This window comes from Rhopalosiphum padi, chromosome 4 (genome assembly GCF_020882245.1).
Source record: "Rhopalosiphum padi isolate XX-2018 chromosome 4, ASM2088224v1, whole genome shotgun sequence".
Taxonomy (NCBI): Eukaryota; Metazoa; Arthropoda; class Insecta; order Hemiptera; family Aphididae; genus Rhopalosiphum; species Rhopalosiphum padi.
The window spans coordinates 45,953,201-45,975,541 of record NC_083600.1 but is presented as its reverse complement, the minus strand read 5'-3'; the positions used below and the strand labels follow the sequence as shown (position 1 = coordinate 45,975,541).

At 26.7% G+C, this 22,341-nt stretch overlaps 3 long non-coding RNA genes across 3 annotated transcripts; all 3 read right to left on the bottom strand.

The window, feature by feature from the left end:
* Positions 1–465: 465 nt before the first annotated feature.
* On the bottom strand, positions 466–7,344 carry LOC132929920 (uncharacterized). Its single transcript, XR_009662177.1, has 6 exons — positions 7,301–7,344; positions 6,902–6,928; positions 966–1,022; positions 876–893; positions 690–743; positions 466–538 (listed from the first exon to the last, which is right to left on the bottom strand). It is a non-coding gene; the product is annotated as an uncharacterized LOC132929920 (long non-coding RNA).
* A 1,101-nt stretch (positions 7,345–8,445) lies between these two features.
* On the bottom strand, positions 8,446–11,310 carry LOC132930078 (uncharacterized). Its single transcript, XR_009662188.1, has 6 exons — positions 11,286–11,310; positions 11,130–11,159; positions 8,967–9,014; positions 8,866–8,883; positions 8,682–8,732; positions 8,446–8,524 (listed from the first exon to the last, which is right to left on the bottom strand). It is a non-coding gene; the product is annotated as an uncharacterized LOC132930078 (long non-coding RNA).
* A 1,842-nt stretch (positions 11,311–13,152) lies between these two features.
* On the bottom strand, positions 13,153–15,628 carry LOC132929830 (uncharacterized). Its single transcript, XR_009662162.1, has 4 exons — positions 15,599–15,628; positions 14,964–14,993; positions 13,258–13,305; positions 13,153–13,170 (listed from the first exon to the last, which is right to left on the bottom strand). It is a non-coding gene; the product is annotated as an uncharacterized LOC132929830 (long non-coding RNA).
* Positions 15,629–22,341: the final 6,713 nt, after the last annotated feature.

The following is a 22,341-nucleotide window of genomic DNA, read 5'->3' as shown; positions in this document are numbered from 1 at the left end:
AATTTAATACCAAATATATTGATTTGTTGTTCTATTAAAATTACCCACTATTATGTTTATTACTAAAATATTCTATTTAGTTTAGTTTGTTTGTTATATTTTTATTTCTATTTTTTTTTTACTTGTCTGTTATATACTAACTCAGGGGTTCCCAATTATACTGTACTATCATATTATAATATAGGTGTAATCATTAGACTCTAATGTATGTAACCACAAACCATACACTAAATAAAATAATCCGCTTATTAGTTAACGCGTAATTATTATAATGATATATTTTATACTTTTGTATATTAATAATAAAATAAGTTTTATATATAAAAATATTTGATATACTATAAACATTGTTATTATGTAAATAATTAAATATTTTAAAATCACTTGCCATCCCCTATAAAATAATAAAAAGAAACGAATAAGTCATGTGATCTCTAAATTTGTGATGATATAATATTTTCCTTACATAATTCCATTATCTGTGACATACTTCCGTACACAACACAATAATCTTTTGGGTTGCAATTATTTCTTCTTACTAAAAAAATAACAGTTTGATTTATATTTACTTGACTAGAACTTAAGTAAAGATTCAGAGTTTTAGATTATTTACATAAAATGTGTTCTAATTATATTACGTGTCAAATCTTAGATGTATGTTTTCAAGTTATAACCAGATTAATATTTACCAAAGTTATCGGGGGTTTTATCTTTCCATTGCTTTATAAAAGAAAAAACTGGATCTGAAATTATTTGAAATAGTTTAAAGTTATTAAAATCATAGTTACTTTATTTTTATTTATACAGTCATAACTCATAATTTATTATAAAATGATTATAAACGCTTTATAATATGAATGATAGCAATAACTTACTCTCCAAACCAGTTAGATCTATAAGTATTAAAAAAAATTACACAGATAAACTATTTAAAAACAACATTAAATCAATATTTATTTACTAACCGTCCTTTTTAAAAATTATATTTTTCCATCCATTAGAGTATGCATTACAAGTCTTGACTATAAAATAAAATAAATTTATTAACATTTTTGTATTTTAAATGAATCAACTGACTAAAGATAATTTTGTGTGTATATTCAATTATTAATATTATTAACTTTTAAAGTAATTATGCAAAAAATATATAGAACCATTTGTTTAGGAAAATATTAAGTGTGATGCTGGTTCAAGTAGATCTATTATCTATTCCAGAGGTTCCCAAACTTTTTATTGTACGACCCATTTTGAAAATTTTTTAAAATATGGCGACCCACAATATCAATGAATGACCTTTTTTTTTTTTTACCATACAACAGAAAATTAAACTATTTTATAAAATTTTATGTAATTACGAAAAAAAAGTATAATAAGTATAATATATTAGTAAAATTTAATAAGTATATAATTTTAATGTGAAGGATGTAATTGTTTCCTATTTTTTTTCATCACATCATCGATATCCACTTCAGCATTGGTTAGCTTGAGACGCAGTGAGTTTGAAAGTTTCAATTTGCTCCGTAATTTGGTTTTAATAGCAACCATTGCCGAAAAACCAACCTCACAATTATATGATGAAATGAATGGGAGTAGCATCTTTACAGCTTCATTGGAAACAGTTGGATAATTTTCTTGAACTGATAACCAGAAACTTATTAATTTTTTTCGATTGAAATTCATTTTAAACACACTATCTTCAAATAGTTCGATTAATTCTTCTTTAGCTCTTATTGATAACCCACTTGTCATGTCATGTTCTTGAAAAGGATTTGAAATCCATTTCATTTGTTGATAGTTCTCCATTTCACTCAGAAAATATGAATCAAAATTATCTTTTAGTGTTTGTAAATGATCAGAAATAGATGTAATAATGCTATCATCAACTTCTATTTGATTTTCAATTATGAAATTAGAAAATGATTCAAAACAGTCAAACATTTTGTTTTCAATATTATTTTTCCACAACAAAAGTTTTTTCATAAATGCTCGAATTTTGTCGTGAACTGAAAATATATCTCCGCCTATACCTTGCAAATATAAATTAAGTTCATTTAATTTAGAAAATATATCTGCTAAGTATGTAAGCTTTAAAATAAACTTCACATCACGTAAGAATTTTACGTAATCATTTTTTTCGTCCAAATAATAAGTGACTTCTTCGCGAAGTTCGACAAGTCTTGTAAGAACTTTCCCCCTCGATAGCCAACGTACCTCAGTGTGAAGGAGAAGTGATTTGTGAATACTGCCCATTTCTTCGCAAAGCTTCTCAAATAAACGGGACTGTAACGGCCTTGCCTTAATAAAATTTACTATTTTTACAGACGTGTTTAATACACTTCTAAAATCATCTGACAAAGATTTTGATACTAATGCCTCCCTATGGATATTGCAGTGCATCCATGGCACATTAGGGTTAATTTTACGAATTTTAGTAATAACACTACTGTTCTTACCACACAATGCTCGGGCGCCGTCCGTACATAACCCGACACATTTCGTCCATTCAATTCCTTTCGCTGTTATATAGGTATTAAGAGTATTAAAAATTTCATCACTTGTACCTCGAATAATCGGTTCACAGCACAAAAAATCCTCGTGAGATTCATTCATCCATATGTAACGTACGAAAACAATCATCTGAGATAAGCCTTGGATATCTGTGGACTCGTCTAGCTGTAATGAAAACCATCTACTCAATTTAACTCTTTCAATCAGTTTATTTTCTACCCATTCAGAAATTTCATCGATTCTACGCGACACTGTATTATTTGAAAGCGATAACTTTTCAACTTCTTTTAAACATTTTTGATCAAACAAGATTCCGACTGCGTCTTTGATTGCTGGTAAAATTAAAGACTCACCAATTGTGTGAGGCTTACCAGTTTGAGCAATTCGTAAACATATTTTATATGAAGCGTACGTAGCTTTTTGGGTAGTTGCAGTAAAATTAAAAATATTATTTTTGGATGTTTTTAGAGATTCTAGTTTTTTTTTATAAAAATCGAGTGGTTTACCTTTCATTTCTGGATGGTTCGTATCGATATGTCGATGTAATTTGTTTGGTCGCATACTCTCATTTGCAAGTATACATCCACAAATAACACATTGTGGTCGTGGATTTTCTTCGTCTCCGTTCCACGTAAATCCAATTTGCAAATATTCCGGACAATATTTTCTGCAAGTTTTTTTTTGTTTTAATTCCGAAGAACTTGTTGAAGGCTCATCGTAATTTAATTTTCTTTTTTTGACTGTTGACACAGATATTGTCTCCATTTTTTCTTGACTTTGACTCATTGACTTTTTGTTTAACCAATTGTCCATAGTACAAAAAATGAATTTATTTAAAACAAAAAGTACTATTTAATATAAAACTGCGTACGTGTATCGTATTCGATGTGCCGCGTGTTACTGAAAATAATCAAAAGTTTTGAACGTCAAGCGACATTCACGTATCTACTAATTTGTTTCAGATAGGTAAATCGTTATATTTACAATAACTATTCTTTATTAATCTGATTGTGTCGATTTGACACGGCCGCTGGTAAACTCGTAATTGTCACACTCACAGATAAGGATTGACGATAAAACTGAATTTGAACTTTGAACATCAACGAAAAGTAATAGATGATTATATTTTTGTATTATTTAAAAAAATAGCGCGACCCACCAAAAGTATAATCGCGACCCACTTTTGGGTCGCGACCCACAGTTTGGGAACCTCTGATCTATTCTATAATTTTTTACAAATAGTGATAATGCAGATGTACCTATCACCATGTCTGTTGTCAAAATTACAGCTCGAATATCAGGAACCATTGGAAGTAATTTTCTCGTATTTATAAGTATTATTTCTCGGAGATACATTTAGATTATAGAGTGACTAGATTGTAAACGTCAGCGAGATAATTCATGCCACAACTATAGTTATGAGTTTCAGCTTAAATCAGTGTCAATATTGCATGGATATCAATCTGAGAAGGAAGTAATCAAACATCAGACATCTAAATATGAACTATAACTCCACAGACATGAATATTCCATATACGCAGTGATAAACTACTTAATATCAAACTTAAAAAAAGATTAACAAAACTTAACAAAAAATACTAAAATAACTATAAGACTAGGTCTACAAAAACTGACAAATTTTTTTTTAATAATCTGTATTAATCAGAAATACATAGAAGCTAATAAGCGTTCCAGTATTTTGAAGATTTTATTAATATTTAATATTATTTAGTTTTGTATATACGAGTTATCCAGAGTAATACGAGAAATCGGACCGTCAAACGTTTCCTTTAATGGGCCATTGCGTTGGACAGACGATATGATCAGCACTTATTAGATATAGGCAATTATAGTACCATAGACTAAGACAAAACGGACTGGAATCGAGAGTGATATTTGGTCCATGTTATCTAGTTTATTATATGATGAATATAGATTGTACTAGGCGTATACTAGTTCACCCCCATCCCCATAGAGTACACTGTATACTGTAGGTACTCTCACAGGCCTTAACTCTTTAATTAACACATCCGGATCCTAGCCACATTTGTTTCCGGTGGATAATGATACTATCAGTGGCATAGCAAGGGTATAGCGAAGTGTGTTTACGCCATGGGTGCAAATTTCGAAGGAGCGTAAAATTCTGCTTTGAAAGTAATATTTTTATTTTACCTTCAAATCTACTGTTTTTCATTATACATTTTGAAATGTGTATAATTTTGTTTATTTATACACACTACGTGCAAATTTAATGACGAAATTATGAAAATAGCATAAGGAAAATCCTAAATTATTCTAAAAGAAATATTAGAGCACACCCTGTTTGTTTTACAGAAGTGAAAAAATTTGATGATCGCTTCACTCGCGTATAATAAATAACACATACTATAATAAATATTATATTATATATTATATATCATAATATATAAATATTGACAGTTTAAATAAAAAATTCCTTAAATTATATTTTGATTATCAACAATTAATATTAATCTAATTTTAAAATATTAATATAATTTTTTTTATATATATTATATGACAATCTCTTCATGAATATCACCATTTTCCATTTGGTGATGGTTACTAATTTGATCTTAACCACATTATTTGGCGAAATAACGCGTCATGACCACGGTTTATTTTAAAGACCGTTGATTTAATATCTTAATATTCATAGATAAATAATCAATATTTAAATTATAATTTCTAATAAATTCTGAAATCAATATAATGTCCAATGATACCAATGTTATATGCTCATAGACATATATAATTAATTATTTAAAAGGTGGGCAAGTGGATATTGCTTTGCTATATACTATAAAGTAGAGATGGATAGTGTGTCACTATAATGGATGTGTTAAATTTGAATGCAATAACAGGTATCTTTGTATACGAAAAACAATCCTGAAAAGAGATGATTGTCAGTTTAGGTTAATAAGTAAAATATATTATAATATTATTACCTATATTTAAATTGTAATATATCATTATTTTACTCGATTTCGTAAAAAAATAAATTTCATACGCTCATACATTTTTTTCTATATTGACGGTGGAATTTTTTTTTTACAGTAACTTGAAGAAAAATTTATGGATAACATTGTATTAGGATTTTTAATCTTAGATATAAATCACAAAAATTTTACGAATATTCAACTTCAAAATTGCAAATTTTTGTAATTTTGACACATTTTGTAAACATTTGAACTTTAAATGGTTATAAACAAAAATTGTGACTAATGATTTTTGATTTTTTTTATAGTCATTTCCAAAAAAAAACTTAGAAAAATCGGAAATTTTAATTGTCTATAAATAGCTTAAAAAAGGTTAAAATATTTTAAAAATTTAATCGTAAATACATAATGCTAATATAAACATTTTGTGAAAATTTCAAGTATTCACAATGATTCGTATTTGAGTTACAGCAAAATAAAAAAAATCGATTCTTTTCAAAAACTGATTATGCGTAAAAATTCCCGTTTTTTTGTTATTTTTTTAGAGTTTTTCTTGATGCGTTTTAAAACTACTTGAAAATTTTTAATTTTGACTCCCTAAAGTACCAAATAGATGAATTTTTTTTTCAAATAGGGGCAGAAGTTAAAAATCAAAGTATTATTTATACTCTAAAACGCGATGACAGACACAAAATTAAAAAATAAAAACACATTCGCATGTGTTGTCTCTGTCTTACACACGTACTACTTAGACAAAACGCGTTTATGCAGTCTGAGTAGAACTCCCTTAATTAGTGTTTTAGAGTAAAAAAAACCTATTATAAAATTAAAAGATGAAAATATTTTGGAGGGCAAGACGCTGAGTTTATTTTTCATTATTCCCAATATAACGTATTATATTGTTTAGAATCAGCAAAAAATTCAAAATTTTTAAGTAACAAACGGCCCATTCCAATAATCGCCACAATTGTACCCGGTGGCTAATGTATACTACCAGCAGCAAAGAAAGGGTATGGCGATGTGTTAAGGGGTGTAAATTGTAAAGGGGTGTACAATTTTGCTTTGAAAGTAAAATTTTTATTTTATCTTCAAATCCACATTTTTTTCATTATAAATTTTGAAATGTGTATAATTTTGGTTATTTATACTCACTACTATTCTATAAACTATCGATTTTATCATCAATTTAATTAATTTAAAAAAACAATTGTTACAGATTAAATTAAAACATATTTTATTACTTTTAATCATGATAAATGTACATTTAAAATACGCGGGTCTTTGGCGTGTAAACTATACCTAAAATATCAGGTTTTAATTTGCAGGCAGCAATAGGAGCCAAAATCATCTACCGCACAAACGTTTAACCCCGACTATAGTAATAGTCAATAGTGTGTTTTTATAATTTTGCCAAAGTAATTAATTGATGATCTTACTCATTAAGTTCTGTGCCACCATTTGTTCTGTAATATGATAAAACATAAACCATAGTAACTGTTGTAATACTTAATAGTTCGACATCTGCCTATCAATATTTTCACATCACTATAATATTAAACTTTTAGTACACTTGTGATTAATACGACAGTCAAATTTAATAAAATAGAATTAAAATATAGAGTAGATCTGTTTGAAACTAGTTACATTTATATTTAAACAGTTGTAACTAAAATGTTCCAACTAAATAATAAATAAATATATGGAAAGGCATTTTTAACTGAATATATAACTCGTATGAAAATTTTAATTATACAGCATTGAAAATGTCTTTAAAATTAATGTAATTCGATGTGTATACTCAAGTAGTAAGTGCTTTGTAAAATAAAATCACTTACCACAGCAATATTTATATAGTTGCTCTAAATTAGTTAATTATTTATAATTTTATCAATTTGATGACATTTTAAAGGATATCACATCAATCCTTGAAGTTAATACCATACAACATACATAATTCAGAAAAATTAATTTTGTATTATTAATATATTCGTAGATCATAACTATGTTAGATTAGCTTTAACCGATTTTGTTATGCTGAAAACAAAGCATCAGCTTATTCACACTTTGCGATGTTCGACCTTTTTTTTGGTCTGCCCGGAAGCTCAATATTACGCATCTGTGTGATTAAATAATGCTCATGTGACAAAAGTAGACACCCAACTTAATACTACCATGAGACTAATATCTGGCACAATAAAATATATACAAATTCATAGGCTCCCAACATTAACAGCAATTGCCTCCCCCACCACTTCGCAGAGCCAACGCCTTGATTAAAGAATTCTCCAAAATAAACACATTAACTATGATTTATCTATTTTTTATTTTATTGAAGATGTGACCAAAACACGATTGAAGTCAAGAAATTTTCCACCAAAAATAGCTGTGGACCTAATCAACACGAACTTCGATATGTTGATCAACTGGAAACAAGTATAGGCAGCTGTGGTAGTGAATGACGAGTTGCTACGTAACATATTATCACCAGGTTATATACCCTCAGGATTTGACCTATGAGGCTATCTGTTGTGCACGCTTAATAGAATTAGATGATGTGAAGATTTCTTGCAGAAATGGCGCATGAGAAACTCGCCAGAATGTGAATGCGGAGCGTAAAAGCAGAATATCCACCAAATAGCTTTTGAAGTTTCTATCAACGCCTATCAAAGACCAAGAATCGACATTCACTCATTTTACTGTATTATCATAATATAGTATTGGTCTAATGTATGTAACCACAAACCATACTCTAAATAAAACATTCCGCTTATTAGTTAACGCGTAATTATTATAATGATAGGTTATAGTTTTATATATTAATAATATAATGAATTTTATACAATTTCAAAATATTTAATATATTTTAACAATAGTTATTATGTAAATAATTAAATAGTTAAAATAACATACCATTCACTATAAAATAATGAAAAGAAATGAATTAGTCATGTGATCTCTAAATTGTAGAAATAAAAAAATTTCCTTACCTAATTCCATATTATTTGATTTATAACCGTAAAGCTCACAATAATCTTTTGGGTTAAACTTTCTTCTTTTTACTAAAAAATAACAGTTTGATTTATTTTTACTTGACTAGAACTAAAGTACAGATTCTGAGTTTTTGTTTATTTATATAAAATGGGTTATAATTATATTACTTGTTAAATCTCAGATGTATTATGTATGTATTGAAATTGTAACCAGATTAATAATTACCTAAATTATCTATATTACTTTTCCATTGTATTACATAAGAAAAAATTGGATCTGAAATTATTTGAATTAGTTTAAAGTCTTTCAATTCATAGTTACTTTATTAACTAAAGATATATTTTTTATTTATACAGTCATAATTATAAAAGAATTAAAAACGATTTATAATATGATAGCAATAACTTACTCCCCAAATCTATTGGATCTAAATTTATTAAAAAAAAAACCCGCACAGATAAACTGTTTGAAAATAACAATATATATAACAATTAAAATTTATTTACTTACCTATTTTTAAAACTTTCTGATTCCAGGCATGCATGGACTCATAATTTCCTTTTTATAAAAATTAACATAATTGATAAAATAAAATTCAATTTATTAACATTTTTGTATTTTAAATTAATGAACTGAGTACAGATAATTTTATAAGTATACTAATGAATAGTAATAATTTAAACTTTTAAATTATTAATACTAATAATAGAACCATTAGTTTAAAAAATTATTAAGTGTGGTACTTGTTCAAAAATAGAGTGGTTCTATTATTTAAAATTTTCTAATAATAGTGATAATACAGAGTACCTATCACCATATATTTTGTCAAAATTGCAGCTCAAGTATCAGAAACCATTGAAAGTGATTGTACATTTCTCGGGAATACATATAGATTATAGAGTGACCGGAATGCAAAAGACAGCAAGCAAATTCACGCCATCGCCACAACTATAGTTATGTGTTGCAGCTTAATCAGTGTCAATAATGCATGGATATCAATCTGAGGAGGAAGTTAACAAACATTAGACATCGAAGCAGAAACTATTACTCTACAGTTCACTGACAGTCGAGATATGCAGTGATGAAATACTTAATAGCAAACTTAAAAAAAGATTAACAAAACTTAACAAAAAATACCAAACTATCCATTAGACTAGGTTTACTAAAACGGACGAGTTTTTTTTTCATAATCTGTATTAATCAGAAATACATAGAAGTTTATTTAAGAGTTCAATTATTTTGGAAATTGTATTAATATTTCATGTAGAATCTTTACACTGTATACTATAACAGTGGTTCCTAAATGTTGGTCCGCGGACCCTCAGGGGTCCGCGTTTAGATATTTAATATATAGGTCCGTGGTTATGTATAGTACTGATGTGATATTTTTATTTTATTTTAGTGGAATTTTTTTAACACGTAGTGGTTTAAAATTCCAGGAATTATAGAAAAATAGATAGATAGATAAACTCGATCATCGCTAAAAATTAATGACATAATTAAATAAAATTGAAAAGTATGTAATCACAAATAAGGGGTCTCCCTTCCAATTTAAATTTAGCTAGGGTTCAATGCTAATTTGGAACCACTGTACTATACCCGCATAAGGCTTGACTCGTTAAATGGCCCACTCGGATCCTAGCCACATTTGTTTCCGGTGGCTAATGTATACTATCAGTGGCGTAGCAAGGGTATAGAGAAGTGTGTTTACAACAGGGGTGCAAACTACGAAAATCTACTTTGAAAGTAATATTTTTATTTTACCTTTAAATCCACATTTTTTCATTATACATTTTAAAATGTGTATAATTTTGTTTATTTATACTCACTACGTTCAAATTTAATGACGAAATTATGGAAATATCAGAAGGTATATCCTAAATTGTTCCATCAGTATTCCATTAACTGTTGATATTTACGTGTACATAAATCATTTTTTTTTTTTTTTGATTGGTAAAAACCTACAACGGCGCTTTTTTCTAAAATTTCCAGGGGCGTTAATGATTCTTGTATCTACACTACTGTGTATTACATCATATCTACATTTGTGCCTTCATGGTTAGTACTCTGTTTTTGCACTCTAGGTTGTATGAACAGAGGACCTGTGTCGTGCATTATCGGTTGTTACTTTTTTGCCGTTACTCATAAGCTCAATTTACAGTTTAATAACAATTTTAGTGGTGGCCATGAATTAAGATAATCTTAATAATTCATGGTGGGAGCCAAGCATACGTGCGGTTGGTAATTCTGCCTATCTCGAGGCGACATTATACAAAATTCTAGTGTTCAAACAAAAACAGCTGTTGGTGGGATGTTTGAAAACAAATACATTTATTAACTTATTTGTTTTGTTGCCTTTTTTAACAAGCTCCAAACTTCTAGGTTATTTAATCCTATTAATTGTCGATTATATTATCAATCTAATTAATTTAAAAAACAATTGTTACAGATTAAATTATAATATATTTTATTACTTTTAATCATGACGAATGTACATTAAAAATGCGCGCGCCTTTGATGTGTGAACGTTACTTAAAATATCAGGTTTTAATTTACAGGCGGCAATAGAAGGTGAAGTCACCTACCGCACAAATGTTTGACCCCAACTATAGTAATAGGTATGCGTTAGTGTGTTATTAAAAAATTACTAAAGTAATTAATTGATGATCATACTCTTCATTAATTGTTTTGTCATCATTTGTCCTGTAATAGGATAAAACATAGATATTAGTAACTAATTTTTATTTTATTTTTTTTTATTTTGTGTATTTAACGTAATTCGGTGTGTTCACCCAAGTAGTCAGTGCTTTGTAAAGTAAAATCACTCACCACAGCAAATATTATATTGTTCCTCTAAATTAGTGAATTATTTATAATAAATATTTAATTTTATAAATTTGATGACATTTTAAAGGATATCACATCAATACTCGAAGTTAACTCCGAATTCAACAAAATTAATTTTGTATTATTAACATTTACCATAGTTATGTTCATTTTAGCTACGAGGATATTATACATAATATAATAACTTAAGTTATAGCTTAATAATGAGCCAGTTATAGCTACTAAATCAGCATAATTTATTTTGTTTTATTGAAAACAAATTTGATAACATATCGACGTTTGTAAGACTAATAGGATATCATATATGGGTGAAGCTTCCGCTTATTCACACTTTGCGATGTTTGACCTTTGTTTTGGTCTATTCGGAAGCTCTATATTACGCACCTGTGTAAATAAATAGTGCTCACGTGACAAAAGTAGACCCCCAAATTAACACTACTATGGGACTAAGATTTGGTACAATAAAATCTACACCCATTTACAGGCTCCCGACATTAACAGAAATTGCCTCCCCCACCACTTCGCAGATCGACCGTCGTGATTAATGAATTCTCAAAAATAAACATTAACCATGAACTGCCTACTTATTATTTTATTGAAGATCAGACCAAAACACGATTGAAGGCTCGAAACTGTCTATGAAAAATAAGAAAATAGCCATGTTCCTAGTCAACATAAACTTCGACATGTTGATCAAAACTGGAAACAAGCATGGGCAGCTATGGTACAGAACGACGAGATCCTGCGTAACATATAGCCGGGTGTTATACCTACCGGATTTGACCTATAGTGCAATCATTTGTGCACGTTTAATAGAATTAGATGATGTGCAGATACCTTGCATAAATGGCGCATGAGAAACTCGCCAGAATGTGAATGCGTTACGTAAAAGCAAAATATCCACCACGTAGCTTTTGAAGTAACTATCCACGTCTATCGAGGACCCAGAATCGACTGTCTCACAACCTCTCCTACATTTATTCAATGGCTTGAGAAACTAGAACTTAAAATTTAATACCAAATATATTGATTTGTTGTTCTATTAAAATTACCCACAATTATTTATATTACTAAAATATTCTATTTAGTTTAGTTTGCTTGTTTAATTTTAATTTTTATGTTTACTGTTCTGTAATACACTAACTCAATTTATTGTATTATCATATTATAATATTGCTCTAATGTACGTAACCACAAACCATATACGCTGAATAAAATAATCCGCTTATTAGTTAACGCGTAATTATTATAATGATATATTTATACTTTTGTATATTAATAATATAATTAATTTTATATTTAAAAATGTTTGATATACTTTAATAATATTTAGTATATAAATAGATTAATAATTAAAATTACTTGCCATTTACTGTAAAATAATAAAAAGAAACGAATCAGTCATTTGATCTTTAAATTTATGATTATAAACATTTTTCCTCACTCATTTCTGTATCATTTGATGTATTTGCGTAGGCGTGACAATAATCCTGTGGGTTGATTTTACTTATTTTTACTAAAAAATAACAGTTTGATTTATTTTTACTCGATTAAAACTAAAGTACAGGTTCAAAGTTTTAGTTTATTTATATAAAATGAGTTATAATTATATTACGTGTTAAATCTTAGATCTGTGTGTTCAAGTTTAACCAGATTAATAATTACCTGAATTATCCATACCACTTCTCCATTGTATTACATAAGTGAAAATTGGATCTGAAATTATTTGAATTAGTTTAAAGTTTTCCAAATTATATTTACGTTATTCACTAAAGATGTATTTTTATTTATACAGACATTAATATTAAAATTGTTATGATTGTTTTATGATATGATAACAATTATTTACTTGTCAAGATTTTTAAATCTAAATTTATTAAAAAAAAAAAAAAACATAGATAAACTGTTTGAGAATAACAATATGAATTAACAATATTAATATTTATTTACTAACTTATATTAAAAATTGTTTCATTCCAACCCCTGGTGACGGTTTTTTTATCTTATATAAAAATGAACATAATTTATAAAATAAAATTCAAGTTATTAAAATTTTTATATTTTAAATTAATCAACTTACTACAGATAATTTTGTGTATTTACTTACTAACTAATAGTATAAATTTTAACTTTTAAATTATTAATGCAAATAATACATAGAAACATTAGTTTAGGAAAAGATTAAGTGTGATACTTGTTCAGAAACAGAGTAGATCAACTATAATTATGTGTTGCAGCTTAAAGCAGTGTCAATAATGCATGTATATCAATCGGTGGATGGAGTTATCAAACATCAGACATTGATATGGAAACATTTACTCCACAGACAGTCAAGATACTCAGTGATGAACTACTTAATAGCAATTTAAAAAAAATATAAACAAAACTTAACAAAAAATACCAAAAGTACTATAAGATTATGTCTACAAAAACTGACGAATTTTTTTTTTTCATAATCTGTATTAATCAGAAATACATAGAAGGTAATCAGCGTTCCAGTATTTTGAAGATTTTATTAATATTTAATATTATTTAGTTTTGTATATACGAGTTAACCAGAGTAATAAGAGAAATCGCATCCCCATAGAGTACACTGTATACTGTAGGTACTCTCACAGGCCTTAACTCTTTAATTAACACATCCGGATCCTAGCCACATTTGTTTCCGGTGGATAATGATACTATCAGTGGCGTAGCAAGGGTATAGCGAAGTGTGTTTACGCCAGGGGTGCAAATTTCGAAGGAGCGTAAAATTCTGCTTTGAAAGTAATATTATTATTTTACCTTCAAATCCACAGTTTTTCATTATACATTTTGAAATGTGTATAGTTTTGTTTATTTATGCTCACTACTTGCAAATTTAATGACGAAATTATGAAAATAGCATAAGGAAAATTCCAAATTGTTCTTAAAGAAGTATTAGAGCTGCACACCCTGTTTGTTTTACAGAAGTAAAAAATTATTCTATCATTGTTCTATTAATTGTTATTATTAACGTGTACATTAATCATTTTTTTTTTTTTTTGATTGGTAAAAACCTACAACGGCACTTTTTTCTAAAATTTCCAGGGACGTTAACGATTATTATTACTACGCTACTGAATACTTCATCATATCTAAATTTATGCCTTCATGGTTAATACTCTGTTTTTGCACTCTAGGTTGTATGAACAGAGGACCTGTGTCGTGCATTGTCGGTTGTTACTTTTTTGCCGTTACTCATAAGCTCAATTTACAGTTTAATAACAATTTTAGTGGTGGCCATGAATTAAGATAAACTTAATAATTCATGGTGGGAGCCAAGCATACGTGCGGTTGGTAATCCTGCCTATCTCGAGGCGACATCATACAAAATTCTAGTGTTCAAACAAAAACAGCAGTTGGTGGGATGTTTGAAAACAAATACCTTTATTAACTTAATTGTTTTTCTGCTTTTTTATAAAGCGTTAAACCTATAGGTTATTCAATTCTTATCATTATCGATTATATTATAAATCTATGCCCGTGCCTTTGACGTGTAAACGTTACTTAAAATGTCAGGTTTTAATTTTCAGGAGGCAATAGGAGACGGAGTCACCTACCGCACAAACCTTTGACCCCGGCTATAGTAATAGTTATGCGTTAATGTGTTGTTATATAGTAATTAATTGATAATCATACTCCACATTAATTTCTGTGCAATCATTTGGCCTGTAATAGTATAAAACATAAATAACAGTAACTGTTTTTTTTTAGTTTATCGTGTGAAAAGAGCTATATGTTAGTATTTTCGATTGTGAGAAATTTTATAAAATTTTGAATTTCTGTTCATGTGTCATATCATACTGGGTTTTCTTTTTGCTTCCAGTGAAATGTTGTCAAATTTAAGTTATAATATTTTTTCGTCTGTGTGTAATTCATTCACCCTTTTACTTTTCATTAAAAAGAACGAGATTAACCCACATTCCAGTTAATACCTGATAATTCGACTACTGCCTATCAAGATTATGATATGAGTATAATATAAAACTTTTAGTACAAATGTGATTAATACGACAGTCAAATCTAATAAATTAGAATTAAAATATAGAAGAGATCTATTTGTAACTGGTTACATTTATATTTAAAAAAGTGTATCTATATGTTACAGCTAAATAATAAATAAATATATGTAACGGTAGTTTAAAATGTAATTTTAACTTAATATATAACTCTTATGAAAATTATAATATTACAGCATTGATAATGTCTTTAAAATTAACGTAATTCGATGTGTTACCCAAGTAGTTAGTGCTTTGTAAAGTAAAATCACTTACCACAGCAATGGTCATATAATTGCTCTAAATTAGTTAATTATTTATAATTTTATCAATTTGATGACATTTTAAAGAATATTACATCAATCTTTGAAGTTAATACCGAATAACAAATATCATTTTTTTATTATTAACTTAGACCATAGTTATGTTAGATTAAATATTCATTATAGCTATGAGGTATCTTCCACATAATATAATATTTTTAGTTATAGATTAATAATGAGTCAGTTATAGCTATCAAATCAGCATACGCAATTTAGTTTTACTGAAAACAAATTTGTTATCGTATCTACGTTGTAAGACAAGTATAATATCATATGTGGATGTAGCATTATGAATAAATTGTTGTTCTAAATTTGGTTATTATTTGTAATAAATATATAAATGCATGTTTTTTAGTATATTTCGTAATTAGATAAAAGATCTACTGATTAAAGTACCTATAAAGCTTGGTTTTTTTTGTCAAACATACATTTTCTAATTTTTCAAGTATAAAATTCAAAGTATTTTCACTATTGAATGTGAATTTTAAATTTTATTTTCAAATTATTTTATTTATTTTTTTTATTTCTCAATTATATTATATTAGTACAATCAGCCAATTACTAATGTATTTCAGTAAATAAATATTTTTTTTTGTGAATGCACACAATTTCAGGGTCAGTGTACCAATTGCACTCTTTAGATTTTAGGGTCAGTATACCAATTGTGTTTGTATTTGACTACTTCCTGATATGAAAATAGTATTGTTCAATTTAATCCCACCAACATCAATACAAAAAATCAACTTAAATGTTTGAAAATTAAAAACTTATTTATTGACCAATTTATTACTGGTTATAATATATTTTATAATTATAACTGTATTAGGAATTTTATGAAACGTTATTATCACAATGCATATTTTATTCAACAATTTCTTGTAGCACGTATTTATTAGAAAACTATACAATACTTTAATACAGTACTAATATAATAAATAATATTAAACAGATATTGTACTTATAAGCGTTAAAACTTAAAAAAAATACTTATTCTTAAACTTATTCAAAAATCCTTACCCACATCTGTAAAACAAAAACAATAACTATTTGTTAAAAGAATTCGTTTTATTTAAAAAAAAAACAAAACAAAACAAAATACTATATAAGATAGGTACCTAAAAGTTTCTATTGCAAGCATTAGATCTAGGAACTATTTTTTAGATTATTTTATAACAAAATTAGAAACGCTATTTAAAATGAACATAAACTTTCGATAGTCACATTTGAAATAATTTAAAGAATATTTATATTCTTTATTAAAAGGTTTAATATTATGTAATCTTAGAGATTCCAAAGGTTTGTCCATTAAAATTTTTTCATATTGTATTTAATATTTGTCTTCATTTATTTTATATTGTTTACTACTTTACAAATGTTAAGATGTCTATTTCTATATTAACAATAAGTTTAGACGACTAAGTCAGGGAAACTTTGTACGTAAGTATAAAAAAAATTTAAACTTAAAAATTAAATATTGTATGAAATCTTATTTAAAAAAAATTATAAATTTGGACTCGGATATCGTCATAATTAGAATCAATCTATAAATTAAAATTACAATTAAGTGTTTACCATGTAAAATTATTATTTATTTGTGATTTATTTTGTGTCATGAACAATTTTACTTACACGCAGAATAAATACATTTAAACAAATTAATCATAAAAAAAATAGCCAACATATTTATATTTTTGACCATTTCAATAGGTAGGTACCAACTTTAAATTAATAAAGAGGTAATAACAGAAGAAAATAAAATTAACTAAGAATAATGAAAAATGGCGTTGAACAACGATATTTAAAGCGTTATTATATAATATGTGTATGTGCATGTGTATGCTGTTTTCGTAAGCAACTGAGTAAACTATTTAGGTAAATAGTATTTTACCTAGTTAATATTCTTTATTGGTTTAGGTAATGCTTAGTATTATGATTGCCAAATTCCTAAAATTTTTATATTGGAAACAAAACATTAACTGTTACACCGTCCACCACATCGAACATTTAGATTTTTATGTATTATATTATTGGTTAAATTATCGTAAAGTTTTTCCATTGTTGGAATCAGAAAACTATTTTTTTAACACAAAACAGAAATAGAAATTATACAACAAAAATGTATCAAAAAAAAAAACAAAAATTATATATTATGTATAATATAATATGTAGACGTTAACCCGTAAACTATTTAAAAAAATGTTTTTCTGTAATGACGATTCTAATGCGTACTCGCGTAGTCACGTTGTTATCATTGCAATTATTTCGTAAATAGCATATATATTTATTATAAAGAGCGGCGAATGTTGATAATTTAAAATAATTTCGAGTTAAAAATTTCTAAATGATTGACTGAATAATTATCTAGATGATTATTCTCAGATAGTCTATTTATTTATCTAGATTGTATAAGATGAAAAAATTCTTAAAGCATAGAATTGTTTGAAGGCTCACTTTTCTAGACAGTATTATCAGTGACGTAAATAGGTAATTTTTTTAACCTAACCCGTGGGGGGGAGGGTTTATATAAAAATATTGAATTAATTACATTGTACGTGTGCGTTACCAATAACTAATTTGGGGGATCGAACTCTTAAAACCCTTCTCTATATACGCCACTGAATATTACATGGGTTCCTATAGGGGATATATTTGTTATTATAGCTATGAATGATAACTTATCATCTTTCTATCAAAAATAAAAGTTTAAATGCATTAAGTGAATAAGTCATAAAGTGAATTTTACTTAACTATTTTTCATAAATCTTTCGAAGCCACTTTTTAACAACAAACCTTTGCATGCTGATATGGCCATTCTGGATTTTATTCATAAATTACATTTTCACCATTGAAAAAAAATAACTTTGCCTATGCACTAACGCTCATTAATGTTTTATTTAAATAGTTATAAGCAAGGCTAGATTTTATATGCAACAGCATGTTTTTTTGTTAGTAATGTCCACGAATCACCTCGTGTTGAGATAAATAGTGGTGTTTTTGTTTTGTATGTTTTTGCATATTTGGATAAAATGCATATTATTGTATATATAGAATAAAATTAATATTTTTGCATATTTCGATTATAAGAAAACTAAAAATGCATGTTTTTTTAGTATATTTATAATTTAATATTAATATTTCATATTTAATTCTAGCACTGCTGATTGGAGTATAAAACTGGTTTTTTTTTGTCAAACACAAATTTTCCAATTTTTTAAACATAAAAATCAAAGTATTTCCACTATTGAATGTGAATTATAAATTGTATTTCTCAATTATATTATATTAAGACAAACAGCCAATCACTAATGTATTTCAATAAATAAATATTTTACTGGTAACTATATTTTAGTGCTTATCTTATAAAAAACGAAATGCATATTTTACAATTCTTTATTGCATTCAAATCCTAGTCTTGATGATAATATTTAAAAAGACGGCTAACTTTGTCCTATAGACTTCAAAATTCAACAACATAATTTATAAACCGAGTTTTGGCGATTTTGGTTTTTTCTATTTCTTAGTGACCTGCACTCCTCTCAAATTTTGTCTGATTAACTTCAAACTACCATAATTTTTTATTTTTTATTTTTTTTCCTGGCCTCACTGAGAATAGATCATGCAGAATTGTGTTAGTTTAAAAATATATGTATACATGATACATCTAAACATTCTAAACATGAATTAACATATTATAATAAAATTACTTAATATTAATTTAAATTACACGTATTTATAAACATTGTATATACATACATTTATTTATATTTTTAATTGAAATTTTATTAAATTAATTCTGATACCAGTGTATTTCGGCTGATGTGTTTTTTTTTTGCTGGTCTATGAAAAAGTTGCTAATTCAATTTCGTATTTTTATTATTTTTAAATTTTTTAACCAACTTTGTTTGTATTCACTTTTATTTTTTAAATATGTATAAATATGTTAATATTTATATTATATTTTAAATTCTGAGTGGAGCAATTCATCACGTATGTGTATTTAGTATTTACTAATGATTATACCATGACGTATGTTTTTTTTTGTGTAGATGTACACGATTTATAGTAGATAAAATGCTTCGATATTCAACTTTGAAGATGGTAGGTATATACTATATTTATTCTAGTAAATTAGATCTAGTTAGAAACATTGGGAAAGTTCTATATATTTTTTAAATAATCGGATAAAAAAATGAAGTAAAGGAAATCGTGGATTTTTATGCAAAAGTTTTTGGAAAAATTGGTTTTTTTAATCAGTTGTAATTCTAAAAGAAATAATCGTAAGTACTTGAAATTTTCACCAATGTCTGTATTAGCATTTTGTATATATGGTATAATTTTTAAAATATGTTTAATTTTTTTAAACCATTTACAAATATGTAAAATTTTCAAATTGTTGTCGATAATAATAAGTAATTTCAATAAAATTAAATTTTTAGTTGGCTAAAAAGCTAACCGTTCTAAGGTAGTATTGATCCAAAAGTTAAATAATAGATTATAAAAATACATACAATTAAATTAAATAATAATAGTATAATAAACGCCATGTTTTCAGTAAAAAATGAATGAATTAACCGTTATACTAATAGTAAACTAAATTACTCAATAAAAATATCAAAATAAATGTTTTGAAAAATGTTGGTACCACGTGTATTTTAGATTCGGGTCGTAGAATGGTGTGATTTTATAACGTATTAACGTCATGTGTAAGACGTGACTTATTTTTAAACACGGAAGTAATTATAGTGTTAAGCTATATTTTCTTACAAGAAAAAATGTTTTTAGTTGTTGTATTATTTTGTGTCTTTTAATTAGTAATTACATAAGATAAATACAATGAACTGGTCTAAGATTTGACGAAATAAATAATATTACACATTTACACACTATTATTATGTTGTATGCTTTTTATGTCATACTATTAAATATCTCACGCTGAATAAAAAAAATTTAAGCAATATAATTGTTATTGAAGTAGACATGTAAATTTAGTTTTTATAAGTTCTTTAAAAATATACAATCCTAAAATGCTAAGACTAATGCTTTGAAAAAATCATAAACAATACAGAAAAGAATTTGAAATTATTCAAACTATTATTTGGTGGTATTTTAAAATATATTATTAGTATTATTAGTTGTATACTTAAATTTTTTATGATTAAAATATTTGTTCTATTGTTAGGAGTTGGGAGTTAAAAAATAATTGAACATTTTGTGGGAAATATAACATATTGGCGTATAGAATAAATGAATACGTTTGGGCAGCCATGTTTACTGTTTTTCGTTTGGGCGAAATGAAAACGAAATGATATAATAATTGCAATCAGCGATGCGCATTGCGTAGTATATAATACTGTTATTATGATTGAATTGAGCATAGCTGCGTTGTGAGTATTGTATTGTTTGACCATATAATTTTGACAACGGATGCTATGTTTCATTTCCGAAGTATTACTACCCTAGAGGAAACTCCACCTTTCTTTTGATGAACACCAGTGCAAAATGTGCAAAGGATAAGATTTTTGTTCTTTTCTATGGACTAAAGATTGAACACCAACTGATTTATTGCCGTTTCAATTTCGCATTATTACATCGTCGCTTGTATATTTTGTTGATACAGTGACACTTACTTTAGGTCGAACATTGTTGGTTATTGTTTGATTGGTAGGAAGGCATACCTATATGACTATATATTTCTTATAAACATACAAATCGATTGTATAAATAATAAACATATTTTTTTTGCACTAAGTCTGTTAATTGCACTGTGAGTTACGAGAGCTTTAAATTTGATTTGAACGATTTTAAAACTATTGCTAATTTGGCTTCAAATTAGTCTTCCAATGTGATATATTATGTTTATCATACCATAATTTCAAATTCAAACATTGTTTTGTGTTAAGTGTAACAAGACCTATTATTAACACCATCCATAGTCTTCGAATTTTGTAATCTTATTTGTAGAATAATATGATCAATATAAATGTGTACAATTGTTTTTGTATATTAATTAAAGCACGGAAAAATATTTAAATATTTAACAGTCTTCGATTGAAAAAAAGTGTCAATTTACAGACAGACATTTTAAAGAATTAAATTATTAAAATATTAAAATACTAAAACTATATAATTGTATTCGATATTTATCACAGTAACGAGACCGTTATATATTTCTTTATGTGTACGGATAAATTGTAGATATATTATTGATTATTTTTGACACATTATATGTTATCTTCAATGTCTGCCACCATTGTTTATGAGTTGTGGTTTGGGTATTAACAGTTAAAATTACGATATCGTTTGTAAAATATAAAAAAAACAAGCAGAATAGTTACTAGTTTTATTTTAATGCATACTATATAAATCGAGTAGGATTGATAAAAAAAACGTTGAGTTTGATTACATAGAAAAATAAAAATAAAATAAATTATTTTACGCAAAACTTTCAATTATAATTATTATGATTTTTATCAAATATAAAATTAGTTCTATGTGTTTTTTGAATGCAAAATATAATTTTTCATTAGTCATAAATATTAAACAGCCAATGTATACATAATATTAAATCAGTTTACTTTTATTAATTGATTGTATTAATGCATTATATAATATTACAGCTATTACCATATTTTTTATGATTCTTTGCATTACAATCGTATAATTTGAATTAATAATCTCTAAATGATAACCATTGAC